At 52.9% G+C, this 22,658-nt stretch overlaps 1 long non-coding RNA gene across 1 annotated transcript in view; it reads left to right on the forward strand.

Annotated features, from left to right (window-relative positions):
* Window positions 1-1,469: 1,469 nt before the first annotated feature.
* LOC109261223 (uncharacterized) overlaps window positions 1,470-22,658 on the forward strand; it is a 241,818-nt gene continuing 220,629 nt past the window's right edge. The window contains exon 1 of the long non-coding RNA XR_008419044.1: window positions 1,470-1,616. This is a non-coding gene — a long non-coding RNA (uncharacterized LOC109261223). The remainder of the gene's footprint in view (window positions 1,617-22,658) is intronic.

Raw genomic sequence — 22,658 nt, forward strand, 5'->3', positions numbered from 1 at the left:
CCAAGGATACGCACTGTAAATTCACAACAGATGTGTAGCTCCCTGGAAGTTGCATTCTGATCTTGTCACATATGTTTCATCTAAGATATTATTAGTGACTTTTCAGATAAGCTTTCAACATCAAGAAGGTGATGTTAGAGAATCTGGTATAAATGGAAATTCGCAGATTCTAAATGAGGAATGATTTTTCATTTTTAATGTTTCTTTTTTTGAGAGAACCCGAGCTGGGGAGGGGGACAGAGTGGGAGACACCGAATATGAGGCAGGCTCGAGGCTCTGAGCTCTCAGAACAGAGCCTGATGTGGGGCTCAAACTCATGGACTGAAAAATCATGACTCGAGTCAAAGTCGGACGCTTAACCGCCTAAGCCACCCAAGCGCCCCAGGAAGGATAGTTTAGTGGCAAAGAAGAAGAAATTAAAGATAGTGTAAAGGATGTCTATTTTTAATTGAAAGATTGTTCACACATTTGTTGTGTTAGTTTTAGGCATACATTTCAGTCATTCCATATGTCTATACATTATGTTGTACTCAACCACAAGTGTAGCTATCATGTGAAAGCATGCAACAATATTATGACGGGATTGACTCCATTCCATTGGCTGTCCCTTGTATCCCTAGGACTCATTCACTCCATAGCTGGACGCCGGTATCTCTCTCTCTCAAAGGTGTCCATTCTTTATCTAACCTAAGTATTTTGGTGGTAAACAAAATTACCTCTTGTTCAGCATGTGTAAATCGGTGGTCTATTTTTCTGTGAATATTGCTTAAAACATTACAAATGATGTCGTTATGTTAATAAATTCGGTTTCATTCTTCACTCACAAGAAAGAGAAGGAAAAGATTTTGTGTCCCAGGCCCTGTCACTAAAACCTTCCCAACGAGGAGAACAGGCTTAGTTGCCCAGAGCACCTTCGGTCTCTCAGCTGAGCAACCAGGGCCTTCCACATTGAAGGAATTCCCATGGTGGCCAGCAGAGAGAGCTCAAGAACCACAGACCCCCGAGGGGCGGGTTCCTCTGTTGGGCAGTGATAGCCAGCAGAGGGCGCACCATCTGCTTTTCTGACCCAGGGCACCTCAGAGCAGGAAGGGCTTAGATTGCTCTCAGAGGACGCAGGCCTCTGCTGGTGCCTCAGTACAGAGAGCAGAGCTGCATTTCCAGCAGGTTCTGCCACCCGCCCCAGGGGAGACCTTGGGAGCTTTATAGCAACTTGGCATCTCCTGAGTCGCCAGAGAGAAGCTGCCTTGTTGTACTGAGTGCTGAGGAGGGGGCGCCGGGTGGCTTCCCTGGTCAAGCTGGTTGCTGAGCTGCACAGGCCTTTGCATTTTCTGGGCTGTTCCCGTGTTTCATTCCACCCCTTCCCGGACAGTTTTTGAACAAGACGTATTTTACTAAAGGACTTGTGGATTGCGGGGTCCCACGACATCACCTCATAGATGAAGTCGATGGTTTGTTCCACATTCAGGCTTGTTTCCGGGAAGTAACCCTTACAGAAATTCAGAAGCACGGGAGCTGCATTCAATTAGGACGTGGATACATGAAATGCTCGTCTCACGACCTTCTAGAAGAATGAGCTGGGACCCATGTTCCGAGTCCTGCTGGAACCAGAGACCAAGGTAAGGGCACAAACTGTCCCACACATCATACATGCTTTTTTAAAAATTTCATGGTTATTTTTCCAACCTAGTGAAGCGATTGAAAACTACAGAAAACCTGGTAGGTAAGTCTCATTAACCTTATGTTATCTTTTAATTTAAATTCCAGTGAGTGAAGAAATAGTGTAATATTAGTTTCAGGTGTCCAATATAGAGCAAGACTTCCACAGGTCACCCGGTGCTCTTCCCAGGTGCACTTCTTAATCCCCATCAGCTGCTTCACCCATTCCCTCACCTCGCTGTGGAACTCCTCAGTTTGTTTCCTAGTTAAGAGTCCATTTGTCTCCCCCCCACCTTTGTTTTGTTTTCTTGCCATGTGTTAGTGAAATCATTGGGTATTTGTCTGTCTCTGACAGGCTTATTTCACCCAGCATAACATTCTCTCTCTCCATCCACCTCGTGGCAAATGACAAGATTTCATGTTTTTATGGCTAAATAATGTTACATTCCATATACCACATCTCAATTTATTCATCAGTTGATGGATGTTTGGATAGTTTCCGTAATTTGGCTTTTGTAAAAAATGCTGCTGTAAACATCACGGTGCATGTATCCCTTTGAAGATTTTGTATTCTTTGTGGAAATACTTTGTAGTGAAATCGCTGGATTGTAAGGTACTTCTATTTCCAGTTTGTTTTTTTTTTGACATCTCCATGTTGTTTTCCAGAGTGGCTGCACCAGTTTGCATTCTTACCCACAGTGCAAGAGGGTTATTCTTTCCACACATCCTTGGCAACACCTGCTGTTTCATCCTTCATTGATTTTCGTCATTGTGACAGATGTGATGTGTTATCTCATTGTACTTTTGAATTGTATTTCCCTGAAGATCAGTATTGTTGAGCATTTTTTCATGTGTCTCTTGGCCATGTATATGTCTTCCTTCGGGAAATGTCCATTTTTGTCTTCTGCCCATTTTTAATCAGATTTCTCATTTTTTGGGTGCTGTATAACTGTATATATTTTGGACACTAACCCTTTATCCGATGTCGTTTGCAAATATCATTCTGTTGATGTTTTAGTTTTGTTGATTATTTCCTTGGTGACAGAAGGTTTTAATTTTTATAAAGTCTCATTATTTTTGCTTGTGTTTCCCTTACCTCTAGAGATATATCTACAAAGACGTTTGTACAGGCAATGTCAAATAAGATACTACCCGTGTTATCCTCTGGGATTTTTAGTTTCGGGTTTCACGTATAGGTTTTTGTCCATGTTGGATTTATTTTTGTGTATGTTGTAAGAAAGTGGTCCGTTGTTTTTGTTTTGTTTTGCAGATTGCTGTCCAGTTTTTCCAAAACCATATGTTGAGGAGCCTTTTTTTAAATTTATGTATTTATTTTTGAGAGAGAGAGAGAGAGAGAGAGAGAGCATGCAGAAGAGGGGCAGAGAGAAATGGAGAGAGAGAATCCCACGCATGCTCTGCACTGCCCTGAGATCATGACCTGAGCTGAATCCACCATCACACGCTTTCGTGACTGGGCCACCCATGTGTCCCAAGACTATCTTTTTTTCCATTAGATGTTCTTTCCTGCTTTGTTGAGAATTAGTTGACCATAGAGGTGTGAGTTTATTTCTGGGTTTCCATGCTATTGATCTATGTGTATGAGTTTGTTGTTGTTGTTATTTTTTGTTGTTGTTTTGTCAGTACTGTTCAGTACTGACATACTGACCATACTGTTCTGATCAGTATAGCTTTGTAATGTAACCTAAAGTCTGGAATTGTGATGTCTCCAGCTTTGCTTTTCTTCTACAAGTTTGTTTTGGCTGTTTGGGGACTTTTGTCATTCCATACGTATTTTGAGATTATTTGTTCTTGTTCTGTGACAAATGTTTTTGTTAGTGTGATAGGGATTTCATTATATGTGTAGATTGTTTTGAGGAGTGTAGACATTTTAACAGTATTTTGTGCTTCCCATCCATGAACATGAAATGTATGTCCATTTCTTTGTGTCCTCTTCCATTTATTTCATCAGTGTTTCATAGCCTTTAGAGTAAAGGTCTTTCACCTCTTTGGTTAGGTTTATTCCTGGTTTCTTGTGGTATTTGTGAGCCTGTCAATGGGATTGATCCCTTACTTTCTCTCTGTGTTAATTCATGATTTGTGTTAGAAATTCAATACATCTATGTTCCTTGATTTCTGTATATTGTGACTTGTCGAATTCATATATCAATTCTAGCAATTTTTAAGGGAATATTTCATGCTTTTTATAGAACACATCATGTCAGTTCCAAATAGCGAAAGTGCTACTTCTTCCTTGCCGATTTGGATGCCTCTTATTTCTTTTTGTTGTCTGAGTGCTCTGGTTAGGGTTTCCCGTACTATGTGGGATAACAGTGGTGAGAGGGTTCATTCCTATCTTGTCCCTGACTTTGGAAGAAAACCTTTCAATTTTTCCCCATTGAGGATGAGATGAGCTGTGGGTTTTTCCTAGATGACCTTTATTATGTGCAGGTAGGTTGAGTCTCAATGTACTTTGCTGAGGGTTTTTATCATGAATGGATGTGGCATTGTATCAAATAGTTTTCCTGCATCTGTTGAAAGCATCATATTGTTCTTATCCTTTCTTCTATTACTGTGGTGCATCATGTTGATTGATCTGTGAATGTGGAACCACCCTTGCAGCCCAGGAATATATCCCACTTGATTATGGTAAATGATTCTATTAATGTATTGTTGACTTTAATTTGAAGGTATTTTAATGAGAATTTCAGCATACATAGTCATCAGGCTATCGGGCTGCAGTTTTATTTAAAAATTTTTAAACATTGTTTTAAATGTTTATTTCTTTCCTTAGATAGAGTACATAAAAGTGAGGGAGGGGCAGAGAGACAGGGAGGGAGAGAATCCTGGCCATGCCCCACACTGTCATGGCAGGGCCCAACGTGGGACTCGAACCCACGCACCGCAAGATAATGTCCTAATCCAAAATTAAGAGTTGACAGTAAACCGACTGACCCACACAGGTGCTGCTGCAGTTTTCGGTTTTAGTGGAGGATTCATCTGGTTTTGGTATCAGGGTAATGATGGCCTCATACGACGAATTTGTAAGTTTTCCTTCTTTTTTTATTTTTTGTAATAATTCGAGGAGAATACATATTACCTCTTCCTTAAATGGATGGTAGAATTCATCAATGAAGCCATCTGGCCATGAACTCTTGTGTTGGGGGGAGATTTTTTTAATTACTGATGTGGTATCTTTCTGTTTTCAGATTTTAGATATCTTCCTGTTTCAGTTTTGGTAGTTTGTGTGTTTCTAGGAATTTGTCTGTTTTTCTCAGAGTGTCCAATATGTTGCATGTAGTTGTTCATAATATTATCTTCTAATTGTATTTTTGTGGTGTTGACTGTTATTTCTCCTTTCTTATTTGTGATTTTATTTATTTGAGTCCTTTCTGTATTCTTTGTGAAGAGTCTGCCTAGGAGGTTTTCAAGTTGATTACTGTTTTCAAAGAACAAGCCCCTGGTTTCATTGATTTGGTCTAGTGTCTTTTTGGTTTCTATATTCCTTATTTCTGCCCTAAACTCTATTATTTCCTTCCTTCTGCTGCTCTTTTTTCTCATTCCTTTAGGTGTAAGTTAGGATTGTTTGAGATTTTTCTTGCTCTTTAAGGTAGGCTTGTATTGCTATATACTTCCATCATAGACTGCTTTTGCCGCATTCCAAAGGGTTTTACCAGTGTATTTTCATTTTCATTTTCATTTGTTTCAGTGTATTTTCTCATTGATTTCCTGTTTGACCCATTCATTTAGTAGCATGTTATTTAACCTCCCTTTATTCGTGGCCTTCCCCCCCCCCCCCCAGCCCTTTTTTTGTGGTTGACTTCAAGTTTCCTAGCTTTGTGGTTAGAAAAGATGCTTGGTCTGATCTCTGTCGTTGGGTACCTCTTGAGGCCTGATTTGTGACCTAGAATGTGATCAATACTGGAGAACGCCCCATGTATGCTTGAAAAGATTGTGTACTCTGCCATTTTAGTATGGAGTGTTCTGAATATATCTGTTAAACCCATCTGGTCCAGTGTGTCATTCAAAGCCATTGTTTCCTTGTTAACTTTCTGTTTATAGGTTCTGTCCATTGATGGGAGTGATGTGTTAAAGTCCTCTACTATCATCATATTATTATAAATGAGTTCCTTTATGGTTGTTGCTAAATGTTTTATATACTTGGCGATGGCATGTTGGGTGCATCAAAATTTACAATCATTGGATATTCTTGTTTGGCTGTCCCCTTTAGTATGAGATCGTGTCTGTCTTCATCTCATTATAGCTTTATTTATTTATTTATTTATTTATCTTAATTTAAGTTAATTTAAGTCTTAGTTGACATACAGTGCATTGTCAGATTCAGGAGTAGTATTCGGTGATTCATCCCTTACATACAACACCCAGTGCTCATCACAACAAGTGCTCTCCTTAATACTCGTCCTCCATCTAGCCCAGTGCTGACCCATCTCCCTCCATCAACCTTCACTTTTTTTTCTCTAACATTAAGAGACTCATGTGGTTTGTTACCACGCTTCTCTTTTCCTGTCCCCTTCCCTAGTTTTCATGTGTTTTGTTTCATAAATTCCACATGAGTGAAATCATATATTTGTCTTTCTCTGATTGACATATTTCACTTAGCAAATACATTCGAGCTCCATCCACATCGTTGCAAATGGCAAGATTTCATTCTTCTTGAAGCTGAGTTATATTTCATTGTGCATACATATGTATGTATATATGAACATACACATATGAACATATGCATATACATACGTATACACACACACACACACACACACACCACAACTTCTTTATACCTTCATCAGTTGATGGATACTTGGGCTTTCTCCATAGTTTGGCTACTGTTGATAATTCTGCTATAAATATTGGGTGCATGCAATGTCACTATTAGGTATTTACCCTAAGGGTACCAAAGTAGAGTCTCAGTTTTAAAGTTTATTTTGCCTGATATAAGTATTGCTACTGGCTTTCTTTTGACATTATTGGCATGATAAATATTTCTTTATTCCCTCACTTCAAATCTGCAGGAGACTTAAGTCCAAATAAGGCTTTGTAGGCAGCATCTAGATAGACATTGTTTTTTGTTTGTTTGTTTGTTTGTTTGTTTGTTTTGTCCATTCTGACGCCCTATCCAATGTCTTTTGATTGGAGCATTTAGTCCATTTATATTCCGAGTGATTATTGATAGGTATATATTTAGTCCCATTCTACTAGTTGTTTTGTCATTGTTTCTTGATGTTTTCTCTGATCCTTTCTTGTTTGTAACACTTTTAGTCTTTCATTTCCACTCAACAGCCCGATTTAAATATTCTTTTCTTTTGCCTGGTGGTACATTTCTTTACTTATTTTTAATATTTCTTTTTTTTTTTTAATTTAAGCCCAAGTTAGTTACCTTATAGAGGAATACAGTTTCAGCAGTAGAATTTAGTGATCCATCAAGTGCAAAATATACCCAATACTCATCCCAAGGTCCACCCCTAATGCCCATCACCCATTGAGCCCATACCCCTATTCAGTAACCCTCCAGGAACCCTGAGATTCTTCCCTCTATTTAACAGTCTTTTATCATTTGACTCCCTCTCTGTTTGTATCTTATTTTTGCTTTCCTTTCACTATGTTCATCAGTTTTTTTTTAATTCGACATAAGAGAGAAATCATAGGATGTGTGTCTTTCTCTGACACATTTTGCTTAGCTTAATAAAGTCCGGTTGCATCCACGTTGTTGCAAATAGCGAGATTTCATTCTTTTTGATCGCCAAGTAATAGTCCATTGTATGAATCTGCCATATCTTCTTTATCCATTCATCTGTCAGTGGTCATCTGGGCTCTTTGCATAACTTAGCTATTGTTGATAATGCTGCTATAAATACTGGAGTACATGTGCCACTTCGAGTCAGCATTAATGTATCTTTTGGATAAATACCCAGTAGTGCAATTGCTGGGTCCTAGTGTAGTTCTATGTTTTGTTTTTGTGACAAATCTCCATACTATTTTCCAGAATGGCTACACCACTTTGCATTCCCACCAGCATTGCAAAAGGGTTCCCTTTCCCTGCATCCTTGCCAACATCTGTCGTTTCCAGAGATGTTAATTTTAGCCATTCTGATAGGGGTGAGGGGATATCTCATTGTGGTTTTGATTTGTATTTCAGTGATGACGAGTGAGATTGAGCATCTTTTCATGTGTGACCAATCTGGATGTCATCTTTCTTAAAGTGTCTCTTCATGTCTTTTGCCCATTTTTTCACTGGATTAGTTGGTTTCTGGGTGTTGAGTGTGATACGTTTTTGTATAGATTTTGGATACTAACCCTTTATCTGATATGTCACCTGCAAATATCTTCTCCCATTTCATTCAGTTGCTTTTTAGTTTGGCTGATTTTGTCCCCTGCTGTGCAGAAGCTTTTTATCTTCAGGACCCAATAGTTCATTGTGGTTTTTATTGCCCTTGTTTCTGGAGACATGACAAGCGAGAAGTTGCTGCGGCCAGGATCAAGGAGGTACATTGCCTGTTATCTCCTCTAGGATTTTGATGGTTCCTGACTTACATTTAGATCATTCATCCATTTTGAGGTGTGTGTGTGTGTGTGTGTGTGTGTGTGTGTGTGTGTGTGAGTGTGTATGTGTGTCGTTTAAGACAAGTGTCCAGGTTCATCATTCTCACTGCCCAGTATTCCTAGTACCATTTGCTGAAGAGACTCTTATTCCATTGGATATTCTTTCTGTGTTAACAAAGATTACTCACCATATGTTGGAGGGTATATTTCTGGGTTCCATATTCTGTTCCATTGACGTCTGTCTCCGTTTCTGTGCCTGTACATACTGTCTTGATGAATGCAGCTTTCTAATACACCACAAATCCAAAATAGTTATGTTTCCACCTTTGTTTTCTTTTTCAACATGACTTTGGCTTTTGGTATCTTTTCTGGATCCTTACACATTTTAGGGTTGTTCTAGCTCTGTGGACAAAGCTCGTGTTATTTTGATAGGGATTGCATTGAGTGTGTTGATTGGTTTGGTAGTATTGACATCTTAACAAAGTTTGTTCTTCTAATTCGTGAGCATGGAATGTTTTCCATTTCTTTGGGTTTCTTCAATTTTTCTCATAGACGATTTATGGTTTGTTACTTACATCCCCATTGGGAGAGAGTCTGAGCTAGGGTTAAGGTTCGGTCCAGGACGTTGCCAGGGCCAAAGCAACTCCAGTCTCTTGATCTCCCTAGAGGAATGAAGTAAAGGACCAGGAGACAGCGGGGGTCAAGTGTTTGACTAGGTTTCAAGATTGGGTTAGGATTCGGTTGAGGTTTCAGGTTAGGGGTAGAGTTTGGTTTAGGACCCAAGAGGCTCCAGGTACTGAACCCACAGCAGGGCAGTGGTCTCCCGATTGGGCTAAGTTGAGGGCACAGGGGAGAGGGCCGGTAAGGTTCAGTCTTTGGCTTCCAAGGCCACGGAACTCTATGGGCCACTGGTCGGGTAGGTCTCAGGAATTCTCTCAGACAACTGCAGCCGGGCCTGCAAAACCTCATGCCTCCAGGCACCATGCCGAGTGACACTGCCCCGCTTCTGGAACCCCAGGCACATGGTGTTGCCAGACCTTGGAACTGGGTCCCCAAGGGGAGAGAGCCTTAGCTAGGGTTAGTGTTTGGACCAGGGACGTAGCCAGGGCCGAAGCAACTCCAGTCTTGAGATCTCCCTTGAGAGATGAAGTGAGGGCCCATGCGAGGGGGGGTTAAAACGAAGGGTTAGGGTTCAAGGCCGGCTTAGGATTTGGTGGAGGGTCCGATTAAGGGTAGGGTTGGGGTTAGGTCCCAGGAGGCCCCAAGTGCTGAAGCCAGAGCAGTGCAGTGTTCTCCCCGAAGGACTGAGTTCAGGACACAAGGGAGGGTGCCGGGCAGGATCAGACTCTGTTCTTCCAGGCAACACAACTCTAAGAGCGCCTGGTCGAGCAAGCCTCAGAAATCCTCTCTGGCAGCTGTAACCGGCATGGGAAACGATATGGTGAGCTTCCAGATACCATACCGAGTGACACTGCAAACCTTCTGGACCCCAGACGTGTGGTTTTGTCAGACGTTGGGATTGGGTCCCCATGGGGAGACAGCCTTAGCTAGGGTTAGGTTTCGGTCAAGGGACGTCACCAGGGCCGAAGCCACACTGGTCCGGCGATCTGTCTCAAGGCCTGAAATGAGTGCCCATGCGACGGGGCAGCTCAAGTGGAGGGTAAAGTTTCGAGGACGGCTGAGGTTTCGGTGGAGGGTTCCGACAAGGGTAGGGTTAGGGTTAAGTTTAGATCCAAGGAGCTCCAGGAGCCTAACGCACAGCAAGTCAGTGGTCTCCCTGAAGGTCTAAGTTGAGGACACAAGGGAGGGTGCCGGTCAGGATCAGTCTTAGGCTGCCAGGACCACACACGTGGATGGGCCCCTGGTCAGGGAGGCCTCAGGAATTCTTTCGGGCAGCTGCAGCCGGGCCTGGGCAATGTATGGTGAGCTTCCAGGTTCCATGCCGAATGAGCCTGCACCGCTTGTGGACCCCAGGATCGTGGTGTTGTCAGACTTTGGTATTGGGTCCCCATGGGGAGAGAGCCTTAACTAGGGTTAGAGTTCAGTCCAGGGTCGTCACCAGGGCCGAAGCGACTCCGGTCTCGTGATCTCCCTCGAGGGCTGAAGTGAGCGAACATGCGATGGGGCGGCTCAAGTGTAGGTTTAGGGTTCGAGGCACCCTTAGGTTTTGGTGGAGGGTTCCGGGTTGGGGTACGTTAGACTTAGGGTTAGGACCCAGGAGGCTCCAGGCGCCAAACACTCAGCAGGGCAGTTGTCTCCCCAAAGGGCTGAATTGAGGGCACAACGGAGAGTGCCTTTCAGGATCAGTCTTTGGCTGCCAAGGCCACACACGTCGATGGCCCCTGGTCGGGGAGGCCTCAGGTATCCTCTTGTGTAGCTGCAGCCGGGCCTGGGAAACAACATGGTGAGCTTCTAGGTTCCATGCCGAGTTAGCCTGTACCGCTTGTGAACCCCAGGCGCGTGGTGTTGTCAAACTTTGGCATTGGTTCCCCATGGGGAGAGAGCCTTAGCTAGGGTTAGGGTTTGGTCCAGGGACGTCGCTAGGGCTGAAGCGTCTCCGATCTCGTGAACTCCCTTGAGGGGAGAAGTGAGGGTATGTGTGATGGTGCGGCTCAAGGGTTAGGTTAGGAGGACCCCTTAGGTTTCACTGGAGGTCCCTTTTGTGGGTAGGGTTAGGGTTAGGCCCTGGAGGCTTCAGGCGCCGAACCCACAGCAGGGAACTGGTCTCCCCGATGGGCTCAGTTGAGGGCACAAGAGAGGATGCCGGTCTGGATCAGTCTTTGGCGGCCAACACCACACAAGTTGATGGGCCCCTGGTCGGGGAGCCCTCAGGAAATCTGTCGGGCTGCTGCAGCCGCACTTGGGAAAGGACATGGTGAGCTTCCAGGTTCCATGGCAAGTGTGCCTGCACAGCTTGTGGACCTCAGGCACGTGGTGTTGTTAGACTTTGGTACTGGGTCCCCATGGAGGAGAGCCTTAGCTAGGGTTAGTGTCTGGTCCAGGAACGTCGCCATACCCGAAGCGACTCCAGTGTCATGATCTCCCTTGATGGATGAAGTGAGGGCCCATGCGAAGGGGCAGCTCAACTGTAGGGTTAGAGTTCGAGCCCGGCGTAGTTTTCGGTGGAGGGTCTTGTCTCTGGGCAGAATTAATGTTAAGGTTAAGTCCCAGGAGGCCCCGGCGCCAAAGCATCAGCAAGGCAGTGGTCTCCCCAAAGGGCTAAGAGGAGTGCACAACGGAGGTGCCGGTCAAGATCAGTCTTTGGATGCCAAGGCCACACACGTCGATGGGACCCTGGTCGGGAGGCCTCAGGAATACTCTAGGGCAGATGCAACCAGGCCAGGGAAACAACATGGTGAGCTTCCAGGTTCCATGCAGAATGAGCCTCCACCGCTTGTGGACCCCAGGTGTATGATGTTGTTGGACTTTGTTATTGGGTCCCAATGGGGAGAGAGCCTTAGCTAGGGTTATGGTTCAGAGCAAGGAGGTCGCATTGGCCAAAGTGACTCAGGAATCATGATCTCCTTCAATCGCTGAAGTGAGGGCCCTTGCGACCAGGCGGCTCAAATGTAGGGTTAGAGTTCGAGGCACCCTTAGGTTTCAGTGGAGGGTCGAGTTTTGGGGTAGGGTTAGGGTTAGGGGAAGGTCCCATGAGGCTCCATGCCCCAAACCCATGGCAGGGCAGTGGTCTCCCCGAAGGGCTGAGTTGAGGGCAAAAGGGAGGGTGCCGATCAGGATCAGTCTTTGGCTGCCAAGGCCACACACGTCGATGGGCCTATGGTCAGGAGGGCCTCAGAAATCCTCTTGGGCACATGCAACCGTGCCTGGGATATGACATGGTGAGACTTCAGGTTCCATTCCGAGTGACCATGCATTGCTTGTTGACCCCAGGGACGTGGTGTTGTCAGACATTGGTATTGGATTCCCATGGGGAGAGAGTTAGTTAGGGTTAGGGTTCGGTCCAGGGTCGTGACCAGGGCCGAAGCGACTCAGGTCTCGTAATCTCCCTCGAGGACTGAAGTGAGGGCACACATATCAAGGCGGCTCAAGTCCAGGGTAGGGTTCGAGGCAGGCTTAGGTTTTGGTGGAGTGGCCCGGTATGGGGTAGGTTGAAGGTTACAGTTAGGGTTAGGGTTCGGTCAAGGGACGTCGCCAGGGCTGAAGCGACTCCAGTCGCGTGATCTCCCTCGAGGGCTGAAGTGAGGGCCCATGCCAGAAGGCGGCTCCATTGCAGGGTTAGGGTATGAGGCAGGCTTAGGTGGCGGTGGAGGGTCCCGGTTCGGGGTACGGTTAGGGTTGGGTTTGGGTCCCAGGAGGCTACAGGCGCCGAAGACACAGCAGGGCAGTGGTTTCCCCAGAAGGGCTGAGTTGAGGGCACAAGGGAGGCTGTCGGTCAGGATCCGTCTTTGGTTATCTAGGCCACACACGTGATTGGGCTCCTGGTCCAGGAGGCCTCCAGAATCCTCTCGGGCCACTGCAGCTGGGCCTGGGAAATGACATGGTGAGATTCCAGGATCCATGCCGAGTCAGTCTGCATCGCTTCTGGAACCCAGGCGCCTGGTGTTCTCAGACGTTGGAGTTGGGTCACCATGGGGAGGGAGCCTCAGATACGGTTAGGGTTTGGTCCAGGGACATCGCCAGGGCCGAAGCTACTCCGGTCTCGTGATCTTCCTCGAAGGCTGAAGTGAGGGCCCATGCCAGAGGGCGGCACCTTTGCAAGGTTAGGGTTCGAGGCAGGCTTAGGTTGTGGTGGAGGGTCCCGGATCGGGGTAAGGTTAGGGTTAAGGTTAGGTCCCAGGAGGCTCCAGGCGCCCAACCCACAGCAGTACAGTGGTCTCCCAGAAGGCCTCAGATGAGGGCACAAGGGAGGCTGCCCGTCAGGATCCGTCTTTGGCTGCCAAGGACACACACGTGATTGGGCCCCTGGTAGAGGAGGCCTCCGGAATCCTCTCGGCAGCTGCAGCCGGGCCTGGGAAACGACATGGTAAGCTTCCAGGTTCCATACCGAGTCAGCCAATACCGCTTCTGGACCCCAGGCGCCTGGTGATCTCACCAGTTGGAATTGGGTCCCCATGGGGAGGTAGCCTTATCTAGGGTTAGGGTTTGGTCCAGGGACATGGCCAGGGCCGAAGCGACTCCGGTCTCATGATCTCCCTCCAGGGCTGAAGTGAGGGCCCATGCCAGAAGAAGGCTCCATTGCAGGGTTAGGGTTCGAGGCAGGCTTACGTTGCCGTGGAGGGTCCCGGTTCGGGGTACGGTTAGGGTTAGGGTTAGGTCCCAGGAGGCTCCAGGCGCCCAACCCACAGCAGGGCAGTGTTCTCCCCGAAGGGCTGAGTGGAGGGCACAAGGGACCGTGCCGGTCAGGATCCGTCTTTGGCTGCCAAGGCCACACACGTGATTGGGCCCCTGGTCGAGGAGGCCTCCGGAATCCTCTCGGCAGCTGCAGCCGGGCCTGGGAAACGACATGGTGAGCTTCCAGGTTCCATGCCGAGTCAGCCTGCACCTCTTCCGGACCCCAGGCGCGTGGTGTTGTCAGACGTTGGCTTTGGGTCCTCTTGGGGAGAGAGCCTTAGCTAGGGTTAGGGTTCGGTCCAGGGACGTGGCCAGGGCCGAAGCGACTCCGGTCTCGTGATCTCCCTCGAGGGCTGAAGTGAGGGCCCATGCAGCAAGGCGGCTCAAGTGCAGGGTTAGGGGTCGAGGCCGGCTTAGGTTTCGGTGGAGGGTCCCCGTTCGGTGTGGGGTTAGGGTTAGGGTTAGGTCCCAGGAGGCTCCAGGCGCCGAACCCACAGCAGGGCAGTGGTCTTCCCGAAGGCCTGAGTTGAGGGCACAAGGGACCGTGCCGGTCAGGATCCGTCTTTGGCTGCCAAGGCCACAGACGTCGTTCGGCCCCTGTTCGAGGAGGCCTCCGGAATCCTCTCGGTCAGCTGCACACGGGCCTGGGAAACCACATGGTGAGCTTGCAGCTTCCATGCCGAGTCAGGCTGCACCGCCTCTAGACCCCAGGCGCGTGGTCTTGTCAGACTTTGGCATGGGGTCCCCATGGGGAGGGAGCCTTAGCTAGGGTTAGGGTTTGGTCCAGGGACGTCGCCAGGGCTCAATCGACTCCAGTCTCGTGATCTCCCTCGAGGGCTGAAGTGAGGGCCCATGCCAGAAGGCGGCTCCATTGCAGGGTTAGGGTTCGAGGCAGGCTTACGTTGCGGTGGAATGTCCCGGTTCGGGGTACGGTTAGGGTTAGGGTTAGGTCCCAGGAGGCTCCAGGCGCCCAACCCACAGCAGGGCAGTGTTCTCCCCGAAGGGCTGAGTGGAGGGCACAAGGGACCGTGCCGGTCAGGATCCGGCTTTGGCTGCCAAGGCCACAGAAGTCGATCGGCCCCTGTTCGAGGAGGCCTCCGGAATCCTCTCGGTCAGCTGCACACGGGCCTGGGAAACCACATGGTGAGCTTGCAGCTTCCATGCCGAGTCAGCCTGCACCGCCTCTGGACCCCAGGCGCGTGGTCTTGTCAGACTTTGCAATGGGGTCCCCATGGGGAGGGAGCCTTAGCTAGGGTTAGGGTTTGGTCCAGGGACGTCGCCAGGGCTGAATCGACTCAGTCTCGTGATCTCCCTCGAGGGCTGAAGTGAGGGCCCATGCCAGAAGGCGTCTCCATTGCAGGGTTAGGGTTCGAGGCAGGCTTACGTTGCGGTGGAGGGTCCCGGTTCGGGGTACGGTTAGGGTTAGGGGTAGGTCCCAGGAGGCTCCAGGCGCCGAAGCCACAGCAGGGCAGTGGTCTTCCCGAAGGCCTGAGTTGAGGGCACAAGGGACCGTGCCGGTCAGGATCCGTCTTTGGCTGCCAAGGCCACAGACGTCGATCGGCCCCTGTTCGAGGAGGCCTCCGGAATCCTCTCGGTCAGCTGTACACGGGCCTGGGAAACCACATGGTGAGCTTGCAGCTTCCATGCCGAGTCAGCCTGCACCGCCTCTGGACGCCAGGCGCGTGGTCTTGTCAGACTTTGCAATGGGGTCCCCATGGGGAGGGAGCCTTAGCTAGGGTTAGGGTTTGGTCCAGGGACGTCTCCAGGGCTGAATCGACTCCAGTCTCGTGATCTCCCTCGAGGGCTGAAGTGAGGGCCCATGCCAGAAGGCGGCTCCATTGCAGGGTTAGGGTTCGAGGCAGGCTTACGTTGCGGTGGAGGGTCCCGGTTCTGGGTACGGTTAGGGTTAGGGTTAGGTCCCAGGAGGCTCCAGGCGCCCAACCCACAGCAGGGCAGTGTTCTCCCCGAAGGGCTGAGTTGAGGGCACAAGGGACCGTGCCGGTCAGGATCCGTCTTTGGCTGCCAAGGCCACACACGTGATTGGGCCCCTGGTCGAGGAGGCCTCCGGAATCCTCTCGGCAGCTGCAGCCGGGCCTGGGAAACGACATGGTGAGCTTCCAGGTTCCATGCCGAGTCAGCCTGCACCTCTTCCCGACCTCAGGCGCGTGGTGTTGTCAGACGTTGGCATTGGGTCCTCTTGGGGAGAGAGCCTTAGCTAGGGTTAGGGTTCGGTCCAGGGACGTGGCCAGGGCCGAAGCGAGTCCGGTCTCGTGATCTCCCTCGAGGGCTGAAGTGAGGGCCCATGCAGCAAGGCGGCTCAAGTGCAGGGTTAGGGGTCGAGGCCGGCTTAGGTTTCGGTGGAGGGTCCCCGTTCGGTGTGGGGTTAGGTTTAGGGTTAGGTCCCAGGAGGCTCCAGGCGCCGAACCCACAGCAGGGCAGTGGTCTTCCCGAAGGCCTGAGTTGAGGGCACAAGGGACCGTGCCGGTCAGGATCCGTCTTTGGCTGCCAAGGCCACAGACGTCGATCGGCCCCTGTTCGAGGAGGCCTCCGGAATCCTCTGGGTCAGCTGCACACGGGCCTGGGAAACCACATGGTGAGCTTGCAGCTTCCATGCCGAGTCAGCCTGCACCGCCTCTGGACCCCAGGCGCGTGGTCTTGTCAGACTTTGCAATGGGGTCCCCATGGGGAGGGAGCCTTAGCTAGGGTTAGGGTTTGGTCCAGGGACGTCTCCAGGGCTGAATCGACTCCAGTCTCGTGATCTCCCTCGAGGGCTGAAGTGAGGGCCCATGCCAGAAGGCGGCTCCATTGCAGGGTTAGGGTTCGAGGCAGGCTTACGTTGCGGTGGAGGGTCCCGGTTCGGGGTACGGTTAGGGTTAGGGTTAGGTCCCAGGAGGCTCCAGGCGCCCAACCCACAGCAGGGCAGTGTTCTCCCCGAAGGGCTGAGTTGAGGGCACAAGGGACCGTGCCGGTCAGGATCCGTCTTTGGCTGCCAAGGCCACACACGTGATTGGGCCCCTGGTCGAGGAGGCCTCCGGAATCCTCTCGGCAGCTGCAGCCGGGCCTGGGAAACGACATGGTGAGCTTCCAGGTTCCATGCCGAGTCAGCCTGCACCTCTTTCCGACCCCAGGCGCGTGGTGTTGTCAGACGTTGGCATTGGGTCCTCTTGGGGAGAGAGCCTTAGCTAGGGTTAGGGTTCGGTCCAGGGACGTGGCCAGGGCCGAAGCGACTCTGGTCTCGTGATCTCCCTCGAGGGCTGAAGTGAGGGCCCATGCAGCAAGGCGGCTCAAGTGCAGGGTTAGGGGTCGAGGCCGGCTTAGGTTTCGGTGGAGGGTCCCCGTTCGGTGTGGGGTTAGGGTTAGGGTTAGGTCCCAGGAGGCTCCAGGCGCCGAAGCCACAGCAGGGCAGTGGTCTTCCCGAAGGCCTGTGTTGAGGGCACAAGGGACCGTGCCGGTCAGGATCCGTCTTTGGCTGCCAAGGCCACAGACGTCGATCGGCCCCTGTTCGAGGAGGCCTCCGGAATCCTCTCGGTCAGCTGCACACGGGCCTGGGAAACCACATGGTGAGCTTGCAGCTTCCATGCCGAGTAAGCCTGCACCGCCTCTGGACCCCTGGCGCGTGGTCTTGTCAGACTTTGCAATGGGGTCCCCATGGGGAGGGAGCCTTAGCTAGGGTTAGGTTTTGGTCCAGGGACGTCGCCAGGGCTGAATCGACTCCAGTCTCGTGATCTCCCTCGAGGGCTGAAGTGAGGGCCCATGCCAGAAGGCGGCTCCATTGCAGGGTTAGGGTTCGAGGCAGGCTTACGTTGCAGTGGAGGGTCCCGGATCGGGGTACGGTTAGGGTTAGGGTTAGGTCCCAGGAGGCTCCAGGCGCCCAACCCACAGCAGGGCAGTGGTCTCCCCGAAGGGCTGAGTTGAGGGCACAAGGGACCGTGCCGGTCAGGATCCGTCTTTGGCTGCCAAGGCCACACACGTGATTGGGCCCCTGGTCGAGGAGGCCTCCGGAATCCTCTCGGCAGCTGCAGCCGGGCCTGGGAAACGACCTGGTGAGCTTCCAGGTTCCATGCCGAGTCAGCCTGCACCTCTTCCCGACCCCAGGCGCGTGGTGTTGTCAGACGTTGGCATTGGGTCCTCTTGGGGAGAGAGCCTTAGCTAGGGTTAGGGTTCGGTCCAGGGACGTGGCCAGGGCCGAAGCGACTCCGGTCTCGTGATCTCCCTCGAGGGCTGAAGTGAGGGCCCATGCAGCAAGGCGGCTCAAGTGCAGGGTTAGGGGTCGAGGCCGGCTTAGGTTTCGGTGGAGGTTCCCCGTTCGGTGTGGGGTTAGGTTTAGGGTTAGGTCCCAGGAGGCTCCAGGCGCCGAACCCACAGCAGGGCAGTGGTCTTCCCGAAGGCCTGAGTTGAGGGCACAAGGGACCGTGCCGGTCAGGATCCGTCTTTGGCTGCCAAGGCCACAGACGTCGATCGGCCCCTGTTCGAGGAGGCCTCCGGAATCCTCTCGGTCAGCTGCACACGGGCCTGGGAAACCACATGGTGAGCTTGCAGCTTCCATGCCGAGTCAGCCTGCACCGCCTGTGGACCCCAGGCGCGTAGTCTTGTCAGACTTTGCAATGGGGTCCCCATGGGGAGGGAGCATTAGCTAGGGTTAGGGTTTGGTCCAGGGACGTCGCCAGGGCTGAATCGACTCCAGTCTCGTGATCTCCCTCGAGGGCTGAAGTGAGGGCCCATGCCAGAAGGCGGCTCCATTGCAGGGTTAGGGTTCGAGGCAGGCTTACGTTGCGGTGGAGGGTCCCGGTTCGGGGTACGGTTAGGGTTAGGGTTAGGTCCCAGTAGGCTCCAGGCGCCCAACCCACAGCAGGGCAGTGGTCTCCCCGAAGGGCTGAGTTGAGGGCACAAGGGACCGTGCCGGTCAGGATCCGTTTTTGGCTGCCAAGGCCACAGACGTCGATCGGCCCCTGTTCGAGGAGTCCTCCGCAATCCTCTCGGTCAGCTGCACACGGGCCTGGGAAACCACATGGTGAGCTTGCAGCTTCCATGCCGAGTCAGCCTGCACCGCCTCTGGACCCCAGGCGCGTGGTCTTGTCAGACTTTGCAATGGGGTCCCACGGGGAGGGAGCCTTAGCTAGGGTTAGGGTTTGGTCCAGGGACGTCGCCAGGACTGAATCGACTCCAGTCTCGTGATCTCCCTCGAGGGCTGAAGTGAGGGCCCATGCCAGAAGGCGGCTCCATTGCAGGGTTAGGGTTCGAGGCAGGCTTACGTTGCGGTGGAGGGTCCCGGTTCGGGGTACGGTTAGGGTTAGGGTTAGGTCCCAGGAGGCTCCAGGCGCCCAACCCACAGCAGGGCAGTGGTCTCCCCGAAGGGCAGAGTTGAGGGCACAAGGGACCGTGTCGGTCAGGATCCGTCTTTGGCTGCCAAGGCCACACACGTGATTGGGCCCCTGGTCGAGGAGGCCTCCGGAATCCTCTCGGCAGCTGCAGCCGGGCCTGGGAAACGACATGGTGAGCTTCCAGGTTCCATGCCGAGTCAGCCTGCACCTCTTCCGCACCCCAGGCGCGTGGTGTTGTCAGTCGTTGGCATTGGGTCCTCTTGGGGAGAGAGCCTTAGCTAGGGTTAGGGTTCGGTCCAGGGACGTGGCCAGGGCCGAGGCGACTCCGGTCTCGTGATCTCCCTCGAGGGCTGAAGTGAGGGCCCATGCAGCAAGGCGGCTCAAGTGCAGGGTTAGGGGTCGAGGCCGGCTTAGGTTTCGGTGGAGGGTCCCCGTTCGGTGTGGGGTTAGGGTTAGGGTTAGGTCCCAGGAGGCTCCAGGCGCCGAACCCACAGCAGGGCAGTGGTCTTCCCGAAGGCCTGAGTTGAGGGCACAAGGGACCGTGCCGGTCAGGATCCGTCTTTGGCTGCCAAGGCCACAGACGTCGATCGGCCCCTGTTCGAGGAGGCCTCCGGAATCCTCTCGGTCAGCTGCACACGGGCCTGGGAAACCACATGGTGAGCTTGCAGCTTCCATGCCGAGTCAGCCTGCACCGCCTCTGGACCCCAGGCGCGTGGTCTTGTCAGACTTTGCAATGGGGTCCCCATGGGGAGGGAGCCTTAGCTAGGGTTAGGGTTTGGTCCAGGGACGTCGCCAGGGCTGAATCGACTCCATTCTCGTGATCTCCCTCGAGGGCTGAAGTGAGGGCCCATGCCAGAAGGCGGCTCCATTGCAGGGTTAGGGTTCGAGGCAGGCTTACGTTGCGGTGGAGGGTCCCGGTTCGGGGTACGGTTAGGGTTAGGGTTAGGTCCCAGTAGGCTCCAGGCACCCAACCCACAGCAGGGCAGTGGTCTCCCCGAAGGTCTGAGTTGAGAGCACAAGGGACCGTGCCGGTCAGGATCCGGCTTTGGCTGCCAAGGCCACACACGTGATTGGGCCCCTGGTCGAGGAGGCCTCCGGAATCCTCTCGGCAGCTGCAGCCGGGCCTGGGAAACGACATGGTGAGCTTCCAGGTTCCATGCCGAGTCAGCCTGCACCTCTTCCCGACCCCAGGCGCGTGGTGTTGTCAGACGTTGGCATTGGGTCCTCTTGGGGAGAGAGCCTTAGCTAGGGTTAGGGTTCGGTCCAGGGACGTGGCCAGGGCCGAAGCGACTCCGGTCTCGTGATCTCCCTCGAGGGCTGAAGTGAGGGCCCATGCAGCAAGGCGGCTCAAGTGCAGGGTTAGGGGTCGAGGCCGGCTTAGGTTTCGGTGGAGGGTCCCCGTTCGGTGTGGGGTTAGGGTTAGGGTTAGGTCCCAGGAGGCTCCTGGCGCCGAACCCACAGCAGGGCAGTGGTCTTCCCGAAGGCCTGAGTTGAGGGCACAAGGGACCGTGCCGGTCAGGATCCGTCTTTGGCTGCCAAGGCCACAGACGTCGATCGGCCCCTGTTCGAGGAGGCCTCCGGAATCCTCTCGGTCAGCTGCACACGGGCCTGGGAAACCACATGGTGAGCTTGCAGCTTCCATGCCGAGTCAGCCTGCACCGCCTGTGGACCCCAGGCGCGTAGTCTTGTCAGACTTTGCAATGGGGTCCCCATGGGGAGGGAGCCTTAGCTAGGGTTAGGGTTTGGTCCAGGGACGTCGCCAGGGCTGAATCGACTCCAGTCTCGTGATCTCCCTCGAGGGCTGAAGTGAGGGCCCATGCCAGAAGGCGGCTCCATTGCAGGGTTAGGGTTCGAGGCAGGCTTACGTTGCGGTGGAGGGTCCCGGATCGGGGTACGGTTAGGGTTAGGGTTAGGTCCCAGTAGGCTCCAGGCGCCCAACCCACAGCAGGGCAGTGGTCTCCCCGAAGGGCTGAGTTGAGGGCACAAGGGACCGTGCCGGTCAGGATCCGTTTTTGGCTGCCAAGGCCACAGACGTCGATCGGCCCCTGTTCGAGGAGTCCTCCGCAATCCTCTCGGTCAGCTGCACACGGGCCTGGGAAACCACATGGTGAGCTTGCAGCTTCCATGCCGAGTCAGCCTGCACCGCCTCTGGACCCCAGGCGCGTGTTCTTGTCAGACTTTGCAATGGGGTCCCCATGGGGAGGGAGCCTTAGCTAGGGTTAGGGTTTGGTCCAGGGACGTCGCCAGGGCTGAATCGACTCCATTCTCGTGATCTCCCTCGAGGGCTGAAGTGAGGGCCCATGCCAGAAGGCGGCTCCATTGCAGGGTTAGGGTTCGAGGCAGGCTTACGTTGCGGTGGAGGGTCCCGGTTCGGGGTACGGTTAGGGTTAGGGTTAGGTCCCAGTAGGCTCCAGGCACCCAACCCACAGCAGGGCAGTGGTCTCCCCGAAGGTCTGAGTTGAGAGCACAAGGGACCGTGCCGGTCAGGATCCGGCTTTGGCTGCCAAGGCCACACACGTGATTGGGCCCCTGGTCGAGGAGGCCTCCGGAATCCTCTCGGCAGCTGCAGCCGGGCCTGGGAAACGACATGGTGAGCTTCCAGGTTCCATGCCGAGTCAGCCTGCACCTCTTCCCGACCCCAGGCGCGTGGTGTTGTCAGACGTTGGCATTGGGTCCTCTTGGGGAGAGAGCCTTAGCTAGGGTTAGGGTTCGGTCCAGGGACGTGGCCAGGGCCGAAGCGACTCCGGTCTCGTGATCTCCCTCGAGGGCTGAAGTGAGGGCCCATGCAGCAAGGCGGCTCAAGTGCAGGGTTAGGGGTCGAGGCCGGCTTAGGTTTCGGTGGAGGGTCCCCGTTCGGTGTGGGGTTAGGGTTAGGGTTAGGTCCCAGGAGGCTCCTGGCGCCGAACCCACAGCAGGGCAGTGGTCTTCCCGAAGGCCTGAGTTGAGGGCACAAGGGACCGTGCCGGTCAGGATCCGTCTTTGGCTGCCAAGGCCACAGACGTCGATCGGCCCCTGTTCGAGGAGGCCTCCGGAATCCTCTGGGTCAGCTGCACACGGGCCTGGGAAACCACATGGTGAGCTTGCAGCTTCCATGCCGAGTCAGCCTGCACCGCCTCTGGACCCCAGGCGCGTGGTCTTGTCAGACTTTGCAATGGGGTCCCCATGGGGAGGGAGCCTTAGCTAGGGTTAGGGTTTGGTCCAGGGACGTCTCCAGGGCTGAATCGACTCCAGTCTCGTGATCTCCCTCGAGGGCTGAAGTGAGGGCCCATGCCAGAAGGCGGCTCCATTGCAGGGTTAGGGTTCGAGGCAGGCTTACGTTGCGGTGGAGGGTCCCGGTTCGGGGTACGGTTAGGGTTAGGGTTAGGTCCCAGGAGGCTCCAGGCGCCCAACCCACAGCAGGGCAGTGTTCTCCCCGAAGGGCTGAGTTGAGGGCACAAGGGACCGTGCCGGTCAGGATCCGTCTTTGGCTGCCAAGGCCACACACGTGATTGGGCCCCTGGTCGAGGAGGCCTCCGGAATCCTCTCGGCAGCTGCAGCCGGGCCTGGGAAACGACATGGTGAGCTTCCAGGTTCCATGCCGAGTCAGCCTGCACCTCTTTCCGACCCCAGGCGCGTGGTGTTGTCAGACGTTGGCATTGGGTCCTCTTGGGGAGAGAGCCTTAGCTAGGGTTAGGGTTCGGTCCAGGGACGTGGCCAGGGCCGAAGCGACTCTGGTCTCGTGATCTCCCTCGAGGGCTGAAGTGAGGGCCCATGCAGCAAGGCGGCTCAAGTGCAGGGTTAGGGGTCGAGGCCGGCTTAGGTTTCGGTGGAGGGTCCCCGTTCGGTGTGGGGTTA

The sequence above is a fragment of the Panthera pardus genome, unplaced genomic scaffold (genome assembly GCF_024362965.1).
Source record: "Panthera pardus isolate Hobbes unplaced genomic scaffold, ASM2436296v1 HiC_scaffold_328, whole genome shotgun sequence".
Classification (NCBI taxonomy): domain Eukaryota; kingdom Metazoa; phylum Chordata; class Mammalia; order Carnivora; family Felidae; genus Panthera; species Panthera pardus.